The sequence below is a fragment of the Cryptomeria japonica genome, chromosome 1 (genome assembly GCF_030272615.1).
Source record: "Cryptomeria japonica chromosome 1, Sugi_1.0, whole genome shotgun sequence".
Taxonomy (NCBI): domain Eukaryota; kingdom Viridiplantae; phylum Streptophyta; class Pinopsida; order Cupressales; family Cupressaceae; genus Cryptomeria; species Cryptomeria japonica.
Window position 1 is genome coordinate 53,913,401 of NC_081405.1, and position 24,931 is coordinate 53,938,331.

A 24,931-nucleotide genomic window follows, 5' to 3' on the forward strand; every position below is an offset into this window, starting at 1 on the left:
TCTTTCAGTTACATAGGAGAAGTGTGCAGAAGTGTGAAAGTGCAGAGTTCGAGTTTCTATGCTTAGTTAGAACTGTAACCGGGCATGAGGAGATGCTATTTCATTAGTTCATAATTCTTCGGATGTAATCCGAATCTTTTTGTAAGATAGTGAGTCTTCCTTAGGGTTGTATCCCTTCTTGTTTTTTGATTTGAGCAGTGAGCTCTAGGCAGTGTGCTTGAATGCATGTGCATTCCCCATTGTAATATTTCATTTACTCCTAAGAGGGTATTATCTCATTGTAGGTAGGTTCCCACCATGGTTTTTCCCTTAACTGGGTTTTCCATGTCAAAAATATTGGTGTTATATATGGTATTGATGTGTTGATTTGTGGTTTAATTGTTAATTATCATATCTAAATTTAAGTTTGAGTTGTATAGAGTTTTTGTGCAAACTGATTCACCCCCGCCTCTCAGTTTGCTGCATTGTTGCCAACACTCTAAACACTCATTAACCCACTTAATTACTCTTCCTAATCATTTGCACATTCCTAATCTCCAAGATTAGGAATGAGTCAACTCTTTGCTATAAATGGCTTTCCCTTCTCATCTTCCAACCTTAAATTCTACCAAATTTGTCTCTTCCAAGGAATGTCAAATATTTGTACATTCCCATGCCCCTTTTCCCAAGGAATTTTTAATCCCTTTTCTCATTTAGTATTCTAACACATCTCTTATGTTGGAATTTTAAAATTCCTCCTCCCTTCCCCTAAGGAATTTTATATTCCTTTTCTCTTCCCAATGTACTTGGGGAACTCTTCCCCATGTACTTGTGGGGTGTAGAGACAAGAAATACCTATATGACACAACACTTGGATCCCACACCTTGTCCTCTCAATCCTCTCCCATTTTATTTCAATCGTAGCCCTCCATTTTGGCCTCCTCCAATCTATAAATTGTAGTCTCATCTCCTCACAAACCATCCACTTTTTATGAAACCTTATGCTGGCTTTTTGATCTTCTAATCCATTCATAGCACCCCCATAATGCTAAATTCATATCCAATATAAGCTTCAACTATCCATCACTCAATCATCCAATCCAATCCAATATAATCTCTTGTTGTGTAGTGGAGAGCAATCCACAATCCACCATCAAAGGAGAAAATCAAATCAAGTGGAGCAAGGGTGCATCTTCCACTTCATCTAGCTCAAGCGAAGGAAGAGTATATATGTTATATAAAACACACACACACACACACACACACACACACACACACACACACACACACACAGACAGATATATATATATATATATATGCATTATATATTTGTTTATATATACATATACATATAGATGTATATACACACACACACATTATATATTTGTTTATATATGCATATATATATATATATACACACACATACAAACATACATATATACATACATATATACACACACACACACACACACATATATACATATATACATATATGTACATATATACATACATATATATACATATATACACATATATGTATATATATAAATATACATAAAAATATACATATATGTATACATATACATATAAATATACATATATATATAAATACATATATGTATACATATACATATAAATATACATATATATATAAATACATATATGTATATATATACATACATATTTACATGTATGTACATATATGTACATGTATGTACACATATATACATATATACACATATATACATATATATACATGTATACATGACATTAAGTCAACTTAACATGTATGGGTTCCCTACGCATAAAAACCCGATCGAGTTTTAAATAGATAAAAGCCTAACTGGGTTTTTAAAATTAAAATCGTGAATGGTTTATTACATGTACACGTTTAGTCTTGGCTTGGATGACAAAGTCAAGGTCTGGGAGCCTTATTTCCCTCCTTTTTATGTGTTTTCTTCTTTAAATATGGTTTCTCAACTTCCTTGTCATCACGTTTACACGTTATCAAGTGTATTTGTAAAATTGCCACCATAATTTTACACATCTTTTGATCTTTCTAAGGATATTTGTTTTTTAGATTATGTTATTCTCATTTCCAAATCAGTCCAGAATTGAGTACCCCCTTTAATTTTTTCATTTTTCTTGGCTTGAACACCTCTAAAGTATTTCTTAAGGTGACTTTTTGTCTCTTGGAATGATGCCTTGAAATTCATGATTATTAGTTCCAAGGGCTCATTTCAGTATTTGTGTAAAGTTAGTTGTTTTTGTTCCAAGTTATAATTCAGGTTTCAAAATCCAAATTACACATTGTCTTGTGTTACTTGTAGTTCAAGTTTTGTAACCTAAATGGTAAGCCGTTTTTGTTTTGCATTGATAGTTGCACTTCAAGTTTTAAAACTTGATGTGCAATTGGATGCACATCAAGTTTTAAAACCCAAAGTGCACCTCATTTATTGTATGCAAACTCACATTTATGTTTTTTGTTTTTTAGTTCTTTTTGAACTCTTTATATATTTTTTTCTTTTATGTTTTTATTTCATTTCATTCGCAATTCCCTCTGTCTTCTAATTCATGACTTTGAGTCTTTGGTTTGTGGCGACAACATTGCACGTCAGGTTTTTAGTTTGATTTATTAGGTATGTTATATTATGCATTTTGCTTAGAGTTTTATTTTTTTCATTTTCTTTTCTTTCCAAACACTTGTCAATGTCATTGTGCTAAGCGAAGCTTAATTTGTGATCAAAACACTGCATGTGTTGATCAGAGAGTACACGTCCCTCAACACATCACTGTTAACAATTAAAAATGCAATGCTTTACCATGTGGGATGGGTTTAAAACCCCGACCAACACATATTTTGTGTTAGATGGGGTTTGAAGCTCATCCTACATGTTGGACACAATGTTGTTGTTGGTTGGGTTTCAAACCCAGACCAACAATGATGATCGTTACATTAAAATAAACAATACCAATAAAAGTGTGTCGGTCAAGGTTTGAAACCCGACTAACATGTACAAGGTGTTGGTCGGGTTTCAAACCCCTACCAACATAAACTGAACTACCAATGTGTTCATTGGGTATTAAAACCTGATGAAGACATTTATTTGATTTACAGTTTTCCCTAAAATTGTAAATCAGGTATCAAAATCCGATTTGTATGTTGAATCCCCATACTTGCAAATCGGTTTTTTGAAACCTGATTTGCATCTTTTGTTGTTCTAATCCTATAAACTTATAAATCAAGTTTTAAAACCCGATTTGCAAGTTTTTAACCATATTGTGTTGTAAGTCAAGTTTTAAAACACGATTTACAAGTCTTCTCACATGATAAATTTTTCTAATAGTACTTTGTTTTTTCTAGACAATTTTACAACATCAGATGTTTGAGCCATCAACCAGGAAAAGTATGAAGTATAAGTATCAAAGTACCTAAATATTTTCTCAGAGATTTTAGTCTCCTCAAATATCGAGGACATCAAGGACACTAAAATTGGGCACGTGGACATGTTCGAGTTCTTGCAGCGAACATATGAGCATCTACAAAGATTCAAAATGCTTGCACTTGTGAACATTGGTCTTCACCTAGTCGCATCATTCCTTGTTATAGCTCATGATCTTGAGTTTGTGCTGATGATAACAAACCGCTTTGACAAAGAAAAAAGAAGTGTATAAGGCTCAAATGGGAAGGTGGTTATTAGATTAGATACAAAGTTTTTTGACATGATTTTTTAGGTGTCTAGATGTAGAGCAGTATGCAAATATTTCTTTTGAGATGGCTCAAGAATATTATTATAAGAACATTGAAAAATGTAAGAAGAGAATAAACACCAATATGTTGGAGGCATCCAAAGATAAAACTACCAAATGGCCTAAGTTTCTAAACAGATGTGATTTGAGGGAGGAAATAGGAGACATGATAACTCTCCTAAGCAGGGTCAGAGGTCTGCCCACATCAAATGTATTTCAAGATTGGATGTTTCAATTCATCCAAATAATTTGGAAGGGTAGAAACATGATCTATTGGGGAGAGTTAATCAACAACTCAATCTATGAGGAAACATCCTAGGTGAATACTACCATGAAATTCTATATGACTTCTTACTTGGAATACACTGCTACATCTATGCGACACTTCCCAGGTCTTACTGTAGAGGGAGACACAAATGTTATCCCTGTTTATAAGTATTACCCTCAGTTGACCTATAAATAGAGCTTGAGTCATTTTTGAAGTGTCAATGATGTTTTCTTTAGAGCATTGATGTGATCACTTTATCAAAGCTTGGAAAAAAGAAGAGTTTTTTAGGAGGCTTGGAACACAGTAAAAAATACGGATGTCTTTTTCTTCACTTTCCTACTTTTTCTTACATCAACATTGGTTTCTATGAAGGAGAACCTGTTCATATTAACTAGGTACCCAAGGGATAAAATTATTTTGATGGAGCTGAGTCGATAGATCATAATTGTTCATGGTCAACTTTGAAGCATATAAAGCTGACTTCAAATTTACTCTTGCAATTGGTCGTTACTTAGTGATCACATCTTACAAGGCCAAACAAATGGAATATGAAATGCAGTGGGTAACCATGAAAAGATTCAAGAGGAGAGAAGACTTTGATTATTGTGGGATGAAGGACAAACTCAAAAAGAGTTATACTTATGTGCACAAGATTAAAGACATTTGGAAATAATATAGAACTGATGAGTATGTGAGAAGATTGGATTACAGTTAGCGCACACTTGAGTAGATTAAGAATCTTGACCTGACAGATCTCCCTGACACCATGAAGGATGATGATGATGTAGTGGATCCAAAATATATACAAGGTAAAATTGTTGATACTCCACTCCCACAGATCTGATGGTCTCAGAAGGAATCCACGTCCATCAGGGAAAGATTCCAATACATTCTTGATAATAACTGTAGATGTATAAATCTAACCACTTCCTTAAAATAGATATTTAATATTCATTTGAATCCCATTCCTCCTATTAATTAAATTTTATTTAATTAATTTATTCATATTCATCTATTTGATTAAATGAATTACCTAATTTATTTAATTAAGTTCACCTAAACCTTTTCTAGCCTTTGATTAATTAAATCACTCTATTTAATTAATTCCCCTTTCTCCCTTTTTAATTAAATTGATCCTTACAAATAAATAAATCTAATTTATTTATTTAAATCCCCCACTTGTATTCATGCAAGTTGCACCAATTTTTTATGAAAGAAAGTAATTTTATTTTAATTAAAATCCTTTTCCCTCCACTTGCATTTTCCTACATCTCCCACTTGCCTCCTAAACCCCTTCTAGATTCTTCTAATCTATTCCAATATAGCCTAATTCATCTTCTAATTATTGTCACATTCCTAAGAAAAGGGAAGTCACTTTTCAAAGCCTCCAAAGTTTTTGAAATGCATTAAAGGCTTTATGTCCTCAACAAGTTAACCCTCAAAGTCTTCCAAACCATTTAAGGCTCTTACATAACCATTAATAGTTAACTCAACCTTCTTGCATTATTAGAGACTTTCTCTCTAAGTCAACCCTCATCTAACCCAAGGGTCTCATCAAGCATTCATGGCTTTAACCTTGGTTATCCCTTTAACCCTTGTACAAGATTTTACCCCTTGGGTAAAAGCTTTATCCAATGGATAACCCTAATCTAACCTTAACCCTTACCTCCTAGGGTAACCTTCATGTCTTCTCAAGCATTTAGTGCTTCTTTCATCTCCTCTTAAGGAACCTTTTGTTCATAATTGTCACCATTTCATTGGTCAGAATTGTGAACATGGATTGATTAACTTTCAATCCTGGCACTTGTTAAGATTATTCAATCTTGACCATCCATTGCCCTATTTTCCCTATAAATAGAGCTCTCATTATTCATTTTCACAATCAATATTCTTTCATTCATCTACATTATAGTCTAATTACTAATCATATTTAGCTTTTATTTGTTAAATAATCATAATAATATTTAGAAGCATTTGTATATCATAGAATATCCATGCTTGATTAGTATATCATGTTAGGATAAATTTTCTAATCCTTTATCATAGCATCATCTTTATGCTAGCTTAATCATCATAGATTCAATATCATACATATTAGAATGTATTCATGTATATAAATGAAACATCATGTATTCTTGGAGTTGTCATTCCTAAGTCACTTTGCTCATTGATCTGAGTGTAAAAACATTGACTTAAGGGATCTTGTTGATAACACAATGATGAACGAGTAGTACCCAACCGGTACTGAGAGGGGGGGGGGGGGGTGAATTAGTACAGACAAAAACACACACTTGAACTGGTTTGTCTGCAGACACTGTGCATTGACAGACAAACAGTGACACCGGTCCTCAAACAGAGTACAACCAGCAAAACCCAGAATAACTGAGACAAGCATAAACCGGTTGACACTTATCTTCTCATACAATCTAACACTTCATTTCCTTTTCACCCTAATGCATGAACAAGTAATCTACCATCAAAGATATACATATGAGCAACTTGATCAACAAGATTCATCGCTTGACAAAAAACAACAAAGCATCACATGAAGAAGACATCACACATGACACACATCTTTTTCACGTGGAAACCCAACAGGGAAAAGCCATGGTGGGGATGAATATCCACAAGCTTGTTTTTGAACTCTTTAGAAGTCCGCTCTGTTAGGAGTCTTGTTTGGTTAAAGACTAATACAATAGGTTCTGTTAGGAACCGATTCTGTTAGGGATCACCCGATTAAGGGATGGTTAGAATACCCAGTTAAGGGTTAAACCTTGTTAGAGGATTTCAAGAACTCAATGGTTTTGAGTCACCCTATTAAAGGATTTACAACAAGCCTGTTAAAGCTACCTTGTTAAGGGATTTCTCAACTGTTGAAGTGGTTAGAGATCAATAGGTATTCCAATGATGTGGTAACAACACTCAATGCTAATGTAGATCCGCTTAAGCTCCTCTTCACCTTCTGCACTTACACTCTGCAGGTATCACTTTTCTTCTTTGGTCTGGCAAGAATCACATATCTCTTCTCTTGGATACACACACACAACTTTTTCCAACAACCTCAGAAAGAATCACAACATCGACCTTATAGGAAAATAGATAGGTCGGTAGCATAAACCCTAACCCCTAAAACCTATTACGTTAAGGAATTCAAATGGTTCAATCCTGACCGTTGAGCACATTGCATTAAATGCAACAACCTTGATCCAATCTCCATTGTCCATTTTCCACTGATTTCATAGCGGCTGATAACCCATCATACATTATCACCGTTTATAGACTTCGCACATTCCCAAGGTAGATAGGAACAATATCCTTCATGCAAGATCCTTCACGCGCACAAGGCTTGCGTGGCAACATGATCTGTTCTTCGTTACCATACTAACTCATCACACAAAGTCATCGGTTGAGCCACAAAGGCTTGAAGAACTTCAACCGGAAACCCTGAAGTTGAGACTACCAACCGATAGTCATATAGTGCTTCCATGTGCTAGTTCCCATAACCATATGCCGGTTCACCTTGAACAAGCACACCGCTTCACTTTGGCACAAATGCCGGTTCACAGTGTTATACTGGTTCTCTTCGTTTCATCATATTGACATCAATGACAACACACAATGTCATTATGTCCTCATACCGGTTCACATAATGCCAACACCTGTGAGATAGAGAATAATGGGACACCCCTTTGAAAGTTGAACTATTTCAAATAGTTCCTATACTTTCACCAAGAGTCTCATTGGTGTGTGGGTCTTTTGAATCCGACTTTTTAGTTTTGTCGCCCAATTTCCCCGTATACAATAATGTTTGGCTACAAAAGAAAGGAATTAGATTGAAGCCTTGAAGGACAAGATCTGAGGAAGATACTGCAAGACCTCTTGGGAAGAGGTTGGAACTCAAGACTAAGAATAGAGAGGATTCCTCTACTCTAAAGAAGGGCCCTAAGCTCAAATTCATAGTAGGTAAAGAGAAGAAAAAGGATAAAGATGAAATACATCTTCAGGCACAAGAGAAAATTGACGTTGTTGAACTTGACTAGGAATAGGAATGTGAAGAAGGATCACATGAAGAAAATATTTCAAAACCTCCCACAATGATAGAGAAAGTGTTTGCTTCTGAAGAACCTTTAGAGGCTTCAACTCCTCTTTCTTCTACGGGTGTGCAATGTTCTACTTCTACTCTTGTTTTTTCCTCTTTTCATATTGTTTTTACTGTGGTTTGAACTCCTATGGTTTCCACTATTCCCAGTATTACTCCTATGATTTTCATTCATTAATCCACCTTAACTGGGTCAGTCTTGGATACACCTCAGGACAATGTAACAAATTCTTTTTTCTACCTTTCTTCTTTCCCAAGCCTTTCAAAAGTTACTACCATAATGATTGACGAGGCTTACATTGACTTTGATAAGTTTATGTTTGATGCTTTTTCAAGCACCTCAATTGTGAAAGTTCTAATACAAGAGATAGAGAGGACCTAAAAAACCATATTACACTTTTTTAAGTATCTTAAAACAATATAAATTATGACACACATCATCCAATGATGACAAGGTAACATGTAGAAAAACGGTTTAGCACATAACTAGTTAGCACAAAAATATAGCATCTAAATGAATAGCATAATGTGGATCCCCACATGCCAAGTGTAGGACCCAAGTACAAATTAGGAAACTCTCCAAAGTTGTCATATATAATTAAGATCATAGAAAAATCTAGAAAATAAAGCACTATCTACCAGATCACACCAATTACCCAGACATACAACACTAGATACAATGCAACACCAACCTGATCATCCAACACCATGCAGAGAACTCAAAGAGATTCCTAGAACATCTAACTTGATTTTCAAATACTTCTTTCTCACTGTTACATCTATACATTCTGGCACAATATAAATAGGTATATATCACTATATTGCTAAATGCCAAGAAACATAGTCCTGAACAAAACACCAATAATTCTTCTTTTAGAACATCTCAACACCTGAAATTGGAACTAAGACAATGAAAAAACATTAAAAGAATGTACTCCACATTGCAACACCTAAAACATCAATACAAATAAATACAAAGCATTTTTCAGACCAACTAAACCCACTTCCGATAGACAGCTAGGCTGTTATCAAACAACAATCACTAGCCACTTTAGCTAGAACACTAGGAACCTAAAAAACATTAAAGTGAAATATCCACAAGTCATAGAATATAAAAATCATTGACTAGTATCCACCATATGAATCAAAACTTTAGGCATAGAAACACCAATTTGAGGACCATTGATCGGTTTGAGTGTCACGAGGCTTAGGTTAAACATGAGGCACATGAGTCCTCATAATCATAGATAATGCCTCGAGCATCTCCAAGCCCTTATGATCTGAGATGAGCATGTCTCTCAGGTAACTTATGATAGAAATAGCCTAAAGGAGGACATTCTCTTGATTTAAGAAATCTTCAAAATCCCTTAGGCTCCTTTTAAGGGATTGAATATGATCAAACAAAACTGTTAGGGAAGACTAATGATCCATGACACCAGGAGACCCTAGAGGGGTATTCATTGATGTATTATTTTGAGAGTTGGGATGAAAACAAAATACAATAGAACCTCTCAAATGTAGACTCAAAGGAAAAGATTGAGGAGAAAAAGGATCATTAGGATTAAGCATCTTCGAGAACTATGGACCAAGTCTCATAGGACTATATCGATTAGGGGGAATGATAGATATAGAAGTTCTCCTCAACATAATCCCTTAAACAGTCTGGGTCATAAATCTTATAGAAGAGATTGACAACACTAAAAAAACTCAAGAACGAGTAATAAATACAACAAACAAAAGAACTAATTGTTTAAGCTTGTGAAAATTTTTACAAAAGTTTTAACAAGTTTCAAACTATAAGTGAGTTCACATCAAGTTCACCAAAATATAGAGGAGGAAAATTGAACCACTATGAAGGTTAGTTAAACCCCATGAGGAATCAATAACCTTCTCTCTAGTTTGAGAAAACATTTAGGGTTCTTTGATCTCTCATTTTTCTCATTAGGATGGAAAAGTATGAAAAACTATGTAGTGTTAACAAATAAAGTTATTTTTATTACAAAGAATGAAAGTATACGCTATTGAGACTATTTGGAAAAAATTGTGCACAAGTTCTATCCAGGACATACATATGGGTTGAGAATGATAGTGTTGCACACGTCTTGTATGGAGGAGGTTCTAGAATTTGTACTAGGGGGTACAAAATAATATATACTTTTTACTTTGATACAGATACAATGAAAATAACAAATTGGAAGCTAAGAAAATGTAAAAGATTAAGAAAACGATGAGAAGATAGAGATACAGTAAATGGTCTAACTAATGAAGCCTCTAATTGATATTGTGTTCTTTTCTATAAAACCCATACAGATACGAACAATGAAAAAAATGACGGGTGGTTGTGATAAGAGGTTTGTCATTGTCAAACCCTTGATTGGTGTATCCACCTCCATAGAAAAATAGATGGATAGATTGGATAAATGATAATGTAAATAAAGAAAAATGATGAAACAAATGATATGCTAAACTAGAGATATGAAATGAACAATGTAACAAACAAGAGAAGAAACTTCCCTTCAACACTAAAAACTTGAAGCTTGTTGGGGCGAGGAATACATGTGGGTGTCTCATGCTAGTGGAGTTTCACTCTGAGTGAAAATGGTAGTGAGATGAATCAATAAAAATAGAAGAAGCTGTAAGACATAGAGAGCATGAGAGTTTAAGAGTGTCTTTTAAATACCCAAGAATGACAAAGAGAATATAATGAAGCAATAAATGCAAGTTAAAGGGGACAAAGATTCAGACAATCATCTTGACATTGGTGGGCATCAAAGGAGGCATTACACTACCAAAATTAGTAGTTCTAACATCCCTAAAACCACCTTTAGTCTGAATATTGCGGGTTGAATGTGCAATGCACAAATGTCTTCATAGGGCACAAGTGTCCATGAATTAATTAGTCCAAATAATCAAGAGATCAAACAATATAGATGGAAAAGAGGCTAAGGAGGTAGGTGAGGTGGAAGCTTAATCATTGTCTTTAATTTGGCTAAAGCAAAGACACTATGTGACATGGAATTGCACAGGGTGCAATTTATGACATTACAATTATATTAGTAAAACTTTAGTGGTTTATAAGCTAAACTATACTCCAATAGAATGAGCATGTATAGAAATTATCTTTTCATCTCAAAAGCCTTGACATTAATTTCTTAATAATAATACTAAGCTCATATCTAAAGTTGACCTGCTCAAATATTTTAGATCCATAAACACTCTCATAGGTCACATGGAAAAGTGGGTTATGATCCTTAGTGAATTTGATATTGCGTATGTTGGACAAAAAATCGTTAAAGGAAAAGTCTTCGTAGATCAATCTAAACTATCCCATGACACGATTAGGTCTATAGTGACCAATCACATGTACCCTCTACCCAATAATATATGTTTGGGTGATCATGAATGAAATATGGTATCTACCATCTTTCTATTTCGCTATGTGATGGTACAACCTCTAGATATTCCCCCATCATTTGTAAGAGCACCTTTCCAACATCTATAAGAGAACCTTGAACTTGTCATATAACTAGACTATGACATTACTAAAATCCTTTAAGGGGTGTGGTAGGGTAGGAGCCATGAGGCTACTACTTGACCCTATCAACAACCTCCTATTGTCATATCCTTCGATGGTTGATTGAATTCTAGATTTCATGCCTTATTATTTATCAAAATGCATTCTTACACTTCCCAAGGTTTCTTCTTCTAGTCGACTTATTTTTCCTCTTTGGTAGCACCCACATTGGGACACTAAAAAACACCCTTATTGGCACACTCTTCTCTTCTCCTTTATCTTTTTTCTATTCCCAGTTCTTGTCTCAATCTCCTTTATTCTTCATTAGGGCTGACCATTGAGTCTACTCTCCTTGTCTTTGTTTTCTCTTTGATCTTTCTCAAATTCTTGTTATCTTGTTTTTCATGGGTGTCTATGGTCTAGTCTTTCATTACTCCTATATTGCATCCCATGGTAGTTATCAATTGATTTCGTTTATAGTCACATCTCTTCGTTCTTTTCCAAACTCTTTATCCTTTCCATTCTTCATCCCCTTGGCACTTGAAATCCTCTCACATGATAGACATGAATAAGATAAATTTTTCCTTAGTTTATCTGCATTTTTTGTTCTTCTTATTTTGATATGATATTGATTGAAATTTAATTTTTTTTGTTCCTGACAATAACCCCAACAAAACCAATGTTAGCAAGAAATTTGAAGGAGATAGACTGGAGTTCTATTCCCAAAGGGCTTTTACTAGTTGTAATCTATAACCCTAGACTCGAACTTATTGAATTGGTGGTCAGATGTATTTTGTATATACTTTAAGTATACAAAATTAAAAAGAAAACACCATACAACATAATTGGGACACTATAAGTTCTCTTTTTATTGATATCATAATATGCAATACACATTCCTTATATCTGCTTTATTCATTATATCTTCCATCTCTTTTCTTATCACTTTAGTCACAAAAATAGTTATCCACTTATTCTTCTCTTAGTCACCTAGTGACTATCTATCCTGCCTATACTTATATATCGTTTTGGGGTTGCAACGCTTTGATGGTATCTTTATAATCAATTTCAAAACCATGTTAACGGATTACACACTTGAATTTATATGGACCGATGTCTGTAGCCTATTTTTTGGTCAACAATCATCCAAGGAATGCTTATCTTTACTTAAAATAGGTCAGGGTCAAGGATGGCAAGAAATGTATTAGATACAGTGTTGGGTACCACAGGGACTGTTAAGGTAGTGCACCCCATGGGTGGGATAGAGATTCCATCATGTGTATGAATAGCTGCCTGACAATCGTCATATTTCATCCTATGAAGTTCATTGATAATAAAGGCCTCCTCTATGATCACATCGACTCTACAAGATGGATCAACCATAAAACCTATGACAACGTTACCATTTATTTTGGTATGGATGTAAAGAGGAGTAGGCTTTCTGCTAGACAACAAGTCAATAAGGGTGAATGATATATTAGTCACTCAATACATGAGAAGATAATGTAGAGATAAAATTCAATGAATGTAGAGGGACTGGATCCGTTTATATTTGCAATTCATTGTTTTTTTAATGAATAGATTTATTAGATTTTTGCTTCTTATCTCCAACCCAAATGCTACCATTATCTATATAGTTTTGCAGGATGTGTCTCAAAAACATACAATTTTCAATATTACATGACTAGGCATATGGTGATACTGGCAAAACTCAGAACCATCTTAATAGTGAGGTTGTGGTTTTTTTTGTCTAGAAGAGGTCTAATCTCAGGGAGGGTCACACTTGAATAAGAATCTGATAGTTTAAGGAATACCCAATTGTGTCGAGGCTCTGGTGTGTTTTTCTTAGTTTCTCGAGGAATTGCATTTACATTAGCTATAGATTTGTTCTTTCGAGACCCATCTAAGAAATATGCACCTCCAAAGTTATCAACACAAGTATTTGGAGTAGGCTCTTCAAACTGAGTCAACATATGTTGATAGTTAGTGAGAGTAGTGCAAGGACTGGAGAAATTTTAACATATATTTAAGGACAGTTTCTCCCTTAGTGCCAACTACAGACTGTTGATGAACATCCTTTGAAGGTCACCGTCAGGTAGGACAAAAGGAGCCTTAATACATATAGATTGATACCTCAATATAAAACCAATCAAATTATCATTTCATCATTGTTTGTAATGAACAAGGTTAGTTATGGTGACCTTGCTGCCAATGTTAGCATAAAATTATTTAAGAAATGAATCCATCAATTGATCAAAGGTTTGAATCAAATAATCTGGTAAATAACTGCACCATTATAACGTAGTCCCTTTCAGGGATTGTAAGAAAAGTTTAAGAACAATATAATATTGACTATGAAAATCATTGCAAAGAGTAAAGAAAGTATCAATGTGCAAGTGAGGATGTCCACGACCATTATATCGATCAAACTTTAGAATCTTGATCCCTTGGGGAAGGTTAGCATTAAGGATATGCAATGTAAGCAGGTGACAATGATAATATGGTGGAAGAGAGAGATAATTAGCATAATTCATGAGATTAGAAAGCTGTCCCATATTTTGTTATATGGTGTTAAAGACAAGATTAACAAGGGGATTTTTGTGTACTAGCAGAGACACTAGCACCAACACAGGGACCGGTAGCAATACCAACGCCAACACCAAGTCCTGTTCAGATACCAAAGGCATGAGCTATGGAAGTAGCAGTTGCAAAGATAGTAGTTGGACCAGTATATCCCAAGGGAATTTAAGAGATATCAATTCTCATAATTGTACCAGGAGATAAAGGATCAATTGTAGGAGTAGTATCCACCATATGAACTAACACCTTATGCATAGAAAAACCAATTTGAGGACCATTGATATCAAACTAAGTGTCTTAAAGATTAGATTCAACAAGTGGCACATGAATCCTCACAATCATAGATAACGGCTTGAGCATCTCTAGGCCCTTACGATATGAGATGAACATCTCTCTTCTAGATTACTTATGATAAAACTAGCCTAAGGGAGGGCACTCTCTTGATTTAAGAAACCTTTAAAATCCCTTAGATTGATTTTAATGGACTAAATCTAATAGAATTAAATCATTGGAGAAGAGTCACGATCTGCAACATGAGGAGACCCTAGAGGGGTATGAACATTGGTGTATTATTTCGAGATTTGGGCTGCAAACCAAATGTATTAGAACCTCTCGTACCTAAACTTGAAGAAAAAGATTGAGGAGGAAAAGGATCATCATGATTAAGTGTCCCCAGAACATTGGACCAGGTCTCATAGGATTATATTGATTGGGGGAGTACTTGGTTTAGAAGTTCTCCTTCACACAATTATTGAAGTAGCATGAGTTATAAATCTCATAGAAGAGCTTTACAACACTCTGATAGTCTCAAGAATGAGCAAGAAAGAAAACATGTAGAATAAATAATTGTTTAAGCTTTGTTGGTAAACAGATTTGTCACTACGATTTTGTCTCCAAAATTGACCTTGTTCGCCTGCAGAGCAATGACAAACACTCCAACAATGGGAGAGATTGCAGTGAAACCACAATCTTCCTCTACGTTTGAGAGGGGTAGCTCCCTTGTATGATGGGGTTTTTTGTATTCTTGTGTACTTCTAACCTAAAAGTACATAAAGGAGAAAACATAAAACCAAAGAAATATAAAAGATAGAAACCCCAATGATAGACATACGAACATCATTTGAGATTTCCCAATTGGTAACAAAATATAAAGGGATGTTCTAACATAATATGTTTAGATGTGCAATAATGATGAAATAAGCACAACAAACCTTGACATATGAAGGGACAAGTTATACTATCACATACAAGTCAAATTAATAGAAAATGATGTGCTTCATCAAATCGATTACATGGATCACTGAATTAAAAACCAATGAATTCAACCAATACATAAAGGGATTACTAATTCAACATACGAGAAATTAGTAATAATAACTCACGAATACATTCAAGACATATGAACTCAATGCATTCTTCATTATTCTTTTGAAAATATACAAATTCAAAAACCCTTAAATATGAGATATGAACATACCAAATTCTCACATAATTTCTCAATAAAATTCTACAAAGTTTCCCCTTCATAAAAATCCCCCTTTACATTACAAATTGCCTTGTCTTTATAGACATCCTCTTGACCTAGTAACTACTTTCGTACTTTAAAAAAAAAAAATAAACTTTATTTTGATAGAAATTTCTCTAACTTTTGCGTAAGTGTAGCTCATTTTCTAACTTGATTAAGAACATGTCACATAAAGTCACTTTTATAAAAAGACAACTTGAAACCTGTAACTATAATTGACCAACACCATCAAAACCATTCGCTTATCCACCAATGCCTTGTGTCTGAAGTTATCTCTTTTTCATTTTGAATCAAGCATTCCAACTGATGTTTTGACATGATACAGACAAAAATGTTTCTCTTCAAATGCATCCATTACTTTCATATTTATTTCTGCATGCATCTGTCTCAATGAATCCTCGGAGATTGGTAAGGTGACACATGATATTTTCTCATTGTACAGCCTCAAGCAGTGGTTCAGTATTCTTTTACTGAAAACCTCTACAAGTGAAACTCCAGATGGAATATCAGTTTTGTTCAGAGCTTCAAGAATGTGTGTAAAAAATGATACAAAATCTTTCTGATTTAGATGTTTCTTTCGAACCACCTTTGGTTGAATTGTGGAAGTGATAAGTCTGTTCAACTCCTCGTGTTGTTTTATATAATTTGTATCCACTGCAAAAGATTTAGAAAGTTCAATTCAAAGAGATTTGAATGTAATAGTTAGAAAGTTACTTTTGGAGCATTGAGCACAAAATTTAGAAAATTCAACTTTCAGACGTAATAGTTAGAAAGCTAAATCTTTGGAGCATTGGGTGCAAAAGTTACAAAGTTCAACTTTCAGACGTAGAAGCGTGATAGTTAGAAATTTAGAACTTTTAAATATTAGAGCATGGGGGGTTAAAAACTTTTTAAACTGCAATAACTTTTGATTGATAAAGAGTCTAACCTTGAACTTTTAACCAGTAGCAAACAGTGATACAATGAACAGACCCAAAAGTCTTTTTGCACGACAAAGTCTGGATACGAAATTCTAAGATTTTCTGAACAAAAGACGTTAAAATTTGAAGCATTAAAATCTCTGAAACTGTGAATTAGATTTGGATAAAAAATGGACATATCACTCAAAATGATCCCAAGTATAATTCCATAAAGTCTTTTGGCTCAACGCCTTATACTTTTGTAGATCCATTTACTTTTGGTGTTTTAAACAACACACTTTAGGGTTGACCACAATGGGAGTTAAGAATGACAATCTCAGATTGAGATGATATATGCATACACATCTTTGATAATTCACAATAATACACATAAAGATTTCATATGATGTTACCTTGAATGCAAAAGTTTAAATATTGGATGCTTAAAAGTAGGGCAACAAGCTTGTAAAAAGTTTTGTAAAATTATTAACAAGTTTCAAACTATAAGAAAGTTCACGTCAGGTTCACCAAAATGTAGAGGAGAAAAATTGAACCACTACAAAGGGTGATCAAATTCAATGAGGACTCAATAACTGTCTCTCTAATTCGAGCAAACCTTTTGGGTTCTTTAACGTCTTAGTGTTTTTTTTTACTATAGAGGTATCCCCACGACCCAGCCCAGTGCGCAACCCGCCTTATCTTGGTCTTACTTACTACCAAGTTGGGGTCAAGAAGAGGCGAGCTGAGGCGAGACTAGTCATCTAGGGATGTACACAGCTACCTGGAAGCCACATGCATTGGGAAAGCCCGAGCCTTGGAGTCAAACCCGAGACCAATGGGGAGAAAACCCATGACCCAAGCCAACTCCGCTACTTGTGCAGGCTACTCTAACCTCTTACTTTGCTCATTAGGTTGGAAAAGTGTGAAAAACTATGTAGTGTTGATAAATACAATTATTTTTATATCACGTTCTTCCCTATTAGACCTAAACACATACCAACAATGATGAAAATGTTGGTGGTTGTGATAAGAGGTTTATGATAGTAAAATCCTTGTTTTGATGTTTCCACCTCCACATACATCCATATGGATAGATTGGATAAATGAAAATATAAATAAAGAAAATGGATGCAACAAATGATATGCTAAATTAAAGATATAAAATGAGCAGTGTAACAAACAAGAGAAAAGACTTCCCTTTATCAATAGAAATTTGAAGCTTTTTAGGGTGATAAATAAGCGTGGGTATCCATGTTAGCGGAGCTTCGTTGTGAGTGACAATGGTGGTGAGATGAATCGACAAAAATGGAAGAAGCTGTTACAGATAGAGTGTGAATATCAGAGAATGCTAGAGAGAACAAATTGAAGCAATAAAGGTAGGTTAAATGGGATAGGGAATCGTCTCGACTTTGGTGGGCATCAAAGGAGGCATTACGGTACCAAGATTAGTAGCTCTAACATCCCAATGACCACCTTCGGTCTAAATATTCATTGTATGAATCTGTAGTGCATAGATGTCTACACGACATTCAAGTGTCCATGAATTAATTAGTCCAAATGGTCGAGAGATGAAAGAAGATAGATGGAAACGTAGGTTGATAAGGTAGGTGAGTTGGAAGTTTGATCATTATCTGATTCGGCTAAAACGAAGATGCTTTGTGACATGAAATTGCACGAGGTGTAATTTACAACATTAGAATTACATTAGCCAAATTTTAGTGGGTTATGATCTAAACTATACTTTGATAGAATGAGCATATATATAGAAGTCTTTTTCTCTCGAAAACCTAGACATTGCATGCTTAATAATAATACTAGGTTCATATCTAAAGTTGAACTGCTCAAATATTTCTTATACAAAACTTCTCTCACAAATCATATGGCAAAGTGGGTTATGATCCTTAGTGAATTTGATATTGAATATATTGGATGCAAAGATATATTAAAGGAAAAGTCTTTGTAGACCAATTTGTGGATGGTTTGTTAACAAACAACCATTCGTGCTTATTACTAAATTTAAAGATGAATTTGTATTTTTCATAACTAAAGATACATGTTGCAAATTATAATTTTATGGATCTTACACACAACATGGTTTGGGGGTAGGTGTTCTATTTATAAAACCACAAGGAGATTGTATTCTAAAGTCCTACAAGCTTTCTTTTTCATGTACAAACAATATTGTAGAGTAATATGAAGTATTGATTGAATAGGACTTAGAATGACTGTTCACTATAAAATCATAAAATTACATATCTATGGTGATTCCCAATTGGTCATAAAAAAAGTTAATGATGAATATCTAAAAAATTATGACATATTTCTCCCATATAAATGCTTGGTTGATAGATTTAAGAAATAATTTGCACATATACAGTTTGTGAAAATCCCTCGTTTGAGCAATAAAACAAAATATGTTATGGATATCATTAGATCTTTAGCTAACATGCCTCAAATTAGTCAACATTATGAATTCCATTTTGAGAAATTACTAATTCCAGCTTATAATGTTCTAGACATTGGGTTTGTTTGTGAACTTGTTGGTATTGAGTCTCTTTGGTACCATTACATTTACACATACCTACATAGCAATATCCTTCCACCTAAACTCTCTAATACCCAACATAAAACATTCATTTTCTGTTCATGTTGATTTAACCTCAAAAATACATTGTACAAAAGAGGCTTTGACGGAACTCTCCTAAGGAGCCTTAAAACAAACAAGGTCCAAATTACTTTACTTGAAGTACACACAAGTATTTGCAGTGCATAATAATTCTTGATTTTGCCTAGGATTGCCTATCTTAAGACAATAAGTTTACTTGTGGATGAATTCAAATCCATATTAAATATTTCTTATTTTGATTACAATGACTATCAACAAGAAAAATATTAATTCAATTGGATTTTTTCACAATTTATGACCGTGGGTAAAATAAAGTTAAAATTCCTAGCAAGAAAGACTCTATAAAAATTAGTGATTTGTTTTATATTTTAGAAACACTTACGTCTCTTTAAAAACCTTTTAATTTGTATTATTATCTAAAATTACATCTTTGTTTATGTTAAAACCAAAGTAAACAAAGAAATTTTCCATTTAAATTTTTTGCATTATATTGTTGCATTTAATAATTTTAAACTGAAAAAATATAATAATTGTTGATTCCAAGATAAGGTTTGAAAATATAAAAGGAGAATTTTCTTGCATAAAAAAAGAGGGAGTCACTACAAAGAGAAAAATGCAAGAGTGGGTTAATATTATGGACAATTAAGAAGTTATATTAAACCTTTTTTATTAATTATTTAAAAGATGCTTACATGGTATTCGAGATAAATACTACATATGCAATTATTTTGATTAATAAAAACTAGGATAGACCTGAACCTTTAGATAATCTTGAAACAACAACACCTAGGGTGCATGAGGAATGCACACCCAACCAAAAAAAACAAAACAATAGAATCAACGATGAACCACCAGACAACCAGACAAAGGCTAGAGACAAAACCAAAGAACAAAAACTATGTAGCCACCCACCAAAGACACAAAGGGATGGTCTTGTTAGCATATTGGCATAACTGTTGATGATATTTATGAACCAATATAAGGACTGTTGGTGATGATATAGTTGAGATGTTGTTTGATGACTTGATGATCATTTTGTCTTGTCATTGATGGCAACTATGGTTACATTGTTCTATCATGTTATCTAAGTCATCTATGATCGATCCGAAAGCTATGGAATGGATTTGACAATTAACTAGCAAATAAGTCTTTAACTCGTAAATATGAAACTGTGTTATGCTTAAGTAATTGGATCTTAAAATTGATGAAGAATTTTGTGTTGCGGTTTGGAATGTGTTTGTAACATTGTAATGAGGCTATGACCAGAACCATATCATGTTTTGGCTATAGGAAGTCATGTTTGTGATTGACTGATGTATTTTCTATAGGGTTTTAGTAGGGTTTAAGAACCGATATTCAAATCTTATAACTGGTAATGATTTTGAGTTCGATAGTGTATTACATTATGTTTGTAAGATGGTGATGACGTGGCTGAATCCGCGTGAAGTGATAAGATGCTGTTTTGGCACGATAAAAGAGAGAATTTATTGGGAATGAGCGAAGTGGTTAGTAGAATAAGCTAAGGGTTTGAAAGTGTATCAGATCGATGTGCGGTGATCATTCAATGATTGTAATTGATTGTAATAATCCATATGATGATCTGTAATGATTTGTAAAGATCTGTGATGATCTATGATGTAAATCTTAGGGTTTTGTAACTGACTAAGTTGGAAAGTCTATTTAGGGTAAGTTTGTGATGATTTACTGTGTTGGTGATCAAAAGAAGAGTGTGTGGCTGAACTAGTGTGTGTGTGTCTACAAGAGAGAAGTAGATTGCAGAATAAAATGATCTCTACAAGCAAGCAGAGAGTGTTATTTTCAGATCATACATCTTTTGTTCCCTAATAGTTGCAACAAATTGAAAATCCCTTAACTGGGTAGGTCCTGACAGCCCTGATTGTATAAATCCCTTCACCGGGTGACTCTTTAGCTTGGGTTCCAAATCCTTTCACAAAGTTACTCCTAATAGAGTAAAGCTCCTAACACGGATGAGGTAAATACCTTAACTGAGGGACTCCTAATAGGGTCTACTCCTAACCGGGATAGGCTCCTAACAGGGCGCATTCGAAAAGAGTGCAAAAATCTTATGGGTACCAATTCCCACTATGGTTTTTCCCATTTTGGTTTCCATGTGAAAATTCTGGTGTTCATGTGTTGATTGATTTCTTATGTGTTGAGTTGATATGTTTCTATTGCATGCATATTGATGAACACTTAGAAGAACAGTTTGATAAATTTGATCAACAATATGATTTCAATTATTATCGGTACTGTTTATGAGTTGTTCTGAAATAAGTTTTTGGTAGTTGTTAAAGTTTTAAAGTTTACTGTTATTACTGATTCAACCCCCTCTCAGTAATAACCGGTTCCTCACAAATAACAATTGGTATTAGAGCGTTGGTCCTCTGTGTGCAGAAGCTTATCGCTTGAGGAAAAGATCTAGAGAAAAATGATGAGGAAGGAGGGTCCGAAGTTTACTAAGGAAAACTACACAATATGGAAATACATAATGAAGATTTATATCAAAGGTATGGGTTCTCAATTTTGGAAACATGTTAGTACTAAATATGTACCCCCTACTGGTCCTATAACTCCAGACCAGCTTAAGGAGCATCAGGAAAACAATCAAGCACTGGAAGCTATTGTAAGTGCATTGTGTGATACTGAATACATTGATGTACATGGATTAGAAACTACATTTGAAGTTTGGGAGAAATTAGAACTAATCTATGGTGGTGACAAACATGTTCAAAAAGCTAAGGAATAGAGTCTTATAGGTAAATTTGATGATATGAGAATTGTAGAAGGTGAAAATATAGCTCAGTATGGTCAAAGGATCAAAGAGGTTGTCTATGGTATTAAAAGTGTTGGAGGAAAGATTGAAGATGACACTATTGTAAGTAAGATGTTAAGAACTCTTTTACCTGCCTATGCTATAAGAGTTTCTGCTATTCAAGAGTTAAGGTCAGTAAGTAGTGATAAGGTCACCGTTGATTCACTTATTGGTAAACTGACTGCATTTGAATTAAATAGTTTTGCTAATAGTATTTCTAAGGCACCTGAATCATCTTTTAAAACATCTGTAGCTGGTACACCTGTGAGAAAAGGAAAGAGTATATGTCACAGTTATGACTACAGATCTAGTCATGGTCGTAGCAGAGGAGATAATGATGATGAAGACCATCTGATGGAGTTTGAAGCTCTTCCAGCTAAGAGACTTCCAAGAGGCATTGGTAAGTATAAAGGTAAACTACCTCTTAAGTGTTTCTCTGGCAATAAGAGTGGACATATTGCTGCAAATTGCCCTAACAGTGATAGTAAGGAGAAGTTTAGGAAAATGGAAGAAACAATTCTATGTTGCAGTTGATGAAGGTGTGATAGATGAGGAATCTGAAGATAATGACAATGAGGAGATTGTCTTTGTTGCTATGAAGGAAGATTTGACTGATGAAAAGGCTTTGGTATCTCAGTTTGACTCTAGTGATGAGTAGATAATAGACAGTGGTGTGGTAAGATTTGGTAATAACTCACCCTGATAATAACTCACCCTGCATGGTAAAAGGTAAAGGATCTATTTCAATGAATGGTAAGAGTAGTGCAGATGATGTGTTATCACTGTTTAGAATTTTGGGAGATTTTGTCTTTTTTAATCCTTTCAAATTGTTCAGCTTTCATGGTTTCTTTCTGTTCCTGGGGTTGTTTGTCTAAGGGTTTATGGTTTTGTTTTTTCAAAATTCTATGTCATGAGGTTTTTCCTTATATTTCCTTGTTGCTTTTTCCAGTTAAGTGGAAGGGTTTGTTCGTCGTGCGAAGAGGAGCCCTTTTTAGGTTTTATCCTAGGCGGGTTATGATTTTTCTCAATTTTTCGCCTTTTCCTAAGTCTTTTATGTTCCTTGTCGGGTCTCTTAATCATCGTGCAAGTTCTTGTTGATCCTATGGATATCGGTGACCCACTGGTTGAAGTTGTGCAAAGTTTAAAGCTCGTGACCCAATGAATGACGGCGGCACCTACCTTTTGAGGATGTTTCTATGGGTGTTAAAGTGACCACAAGTTCGGAAGAGATCTACGGTGGTTGCTGACCCAATGCTTGAACTTATGCGCCGGTTAAGCATCTCGACCCAGCGACTGATGATGTGGCAAGTCTGGGTGGTAGTCCAGCAAGAGGATACCGATGAGGTGGTAAACACATGGCATAATAGGTGGAAGTTCTTACGAGGTAGTTCTGCCAAAAGGGAAAATGATCCAGTTACCCAAAATACACGTGGTTGTCAGAAGGTGGAAACTGGTGTACTTGTGAACAAATCAATGGATGACAGGTGGATACACCTGGTAGGAGCTCACGGGCTAAGTGATCGAAGCTAAAGGGCCCACTTTGATAGTAAAATGAATTAAAGGCCAGACAAGTTCAGAAAAGATCTACGGTTTTCACTGACCCACTGGTTGAAGCTGTGCAATGTTTAAAGCCCGCGACCTAGCGACAAACCGCCAACAGGCGGCCCAAAAATAGTTAGCAGACAACGGTTAAGGTAAAGTTGCCTGGGGAAGGTAAAGGTCAGACAAGTTTTGAAGAGATCTACGGCGGTCACTGAGTCGCAAGGTGAAGTTGTGCGAAGTTTAAGGTCCTCGACCCCGCGACAAAGGAAAAATAATTTTTTAGAAGAAACAGGTTATCTGTTGGTGCCAAAATTTGAATTTATGAAATTGATTTCTGCAGCGTGCCTCTTAATTAGCCCTAGTCAAGTCCTCAGTTACTGCAATAAACCTCTCATAAGGCCAAGTTTTTCCTATTTGCATTCAGAATTCTCGAACAAGAACCAGAGCGCAAGGTGAATTTACTCAAATCGCGGGTAAGTTTCTTGAAAATCCTGCTCAAAAATTGTGAATTGCTTGGCGTGATAGGTTTTCTGAGTTTCCAAAGGGGCTAGAGGGTTGATTAATTAAAGAAAGAAATATTCATTGAAATGGCTCCAAAGAGAGAATTCAGAGGGAAGGTCGATTACCAGGAAAGAGCCATCTGCGATGACTTCCTGGAGCAATTGACTCAGTCAACTAGTAGTACAGCTAAGATCAAAGAACTTGTTCCCCAATCTCCTCGCCTAAGGGTTAGTGATGGTCTGTACAACAAAGGAAATTGGTTAAGGGATGCACAGATAGGAATGACAGGGTTAGGACTCTTTAGGGCTGCTTTTGGTCAAAGGCATTCTCTCGCACCGAACAACAATTTGTGGGAGCTAGATGTAGGAAAATTGATAGTGCCTGGGGTTTTTATGGATGTGGACCTTTTGACCCAGATTGCAGCTAATTATGACCCTGTGGCCAAAGTAATTAGGAATGTGAATGGAGGGGTTCTGATTGAAATAAATGATGATGAGTTTATAAAGGTTTTCAGACTCAGTGAAGTCTCCAATTATTTAGAGCCTATAAATTTTGAGACATTGGCTAAGGTTTATGAGACTTAGAGAGATCATCTCCGAAGTGGTCCATTGAAGGAGTTCTTTGTAAAGATAGGAGGTTTAATAGTGGTAGGCCCAAGCACCATGGAGCCCTTCTCCCTGAACCTATTCACTTTGAGGGCTAAGGGAATGTACTGGTCTCTTTGCCAGATTTTTGGAGAAGACACAGAAACAACCATGCCCACACATTACATGCTTATGTTGGAACAAATCCTTAACCCATCCTTGGCCATAACA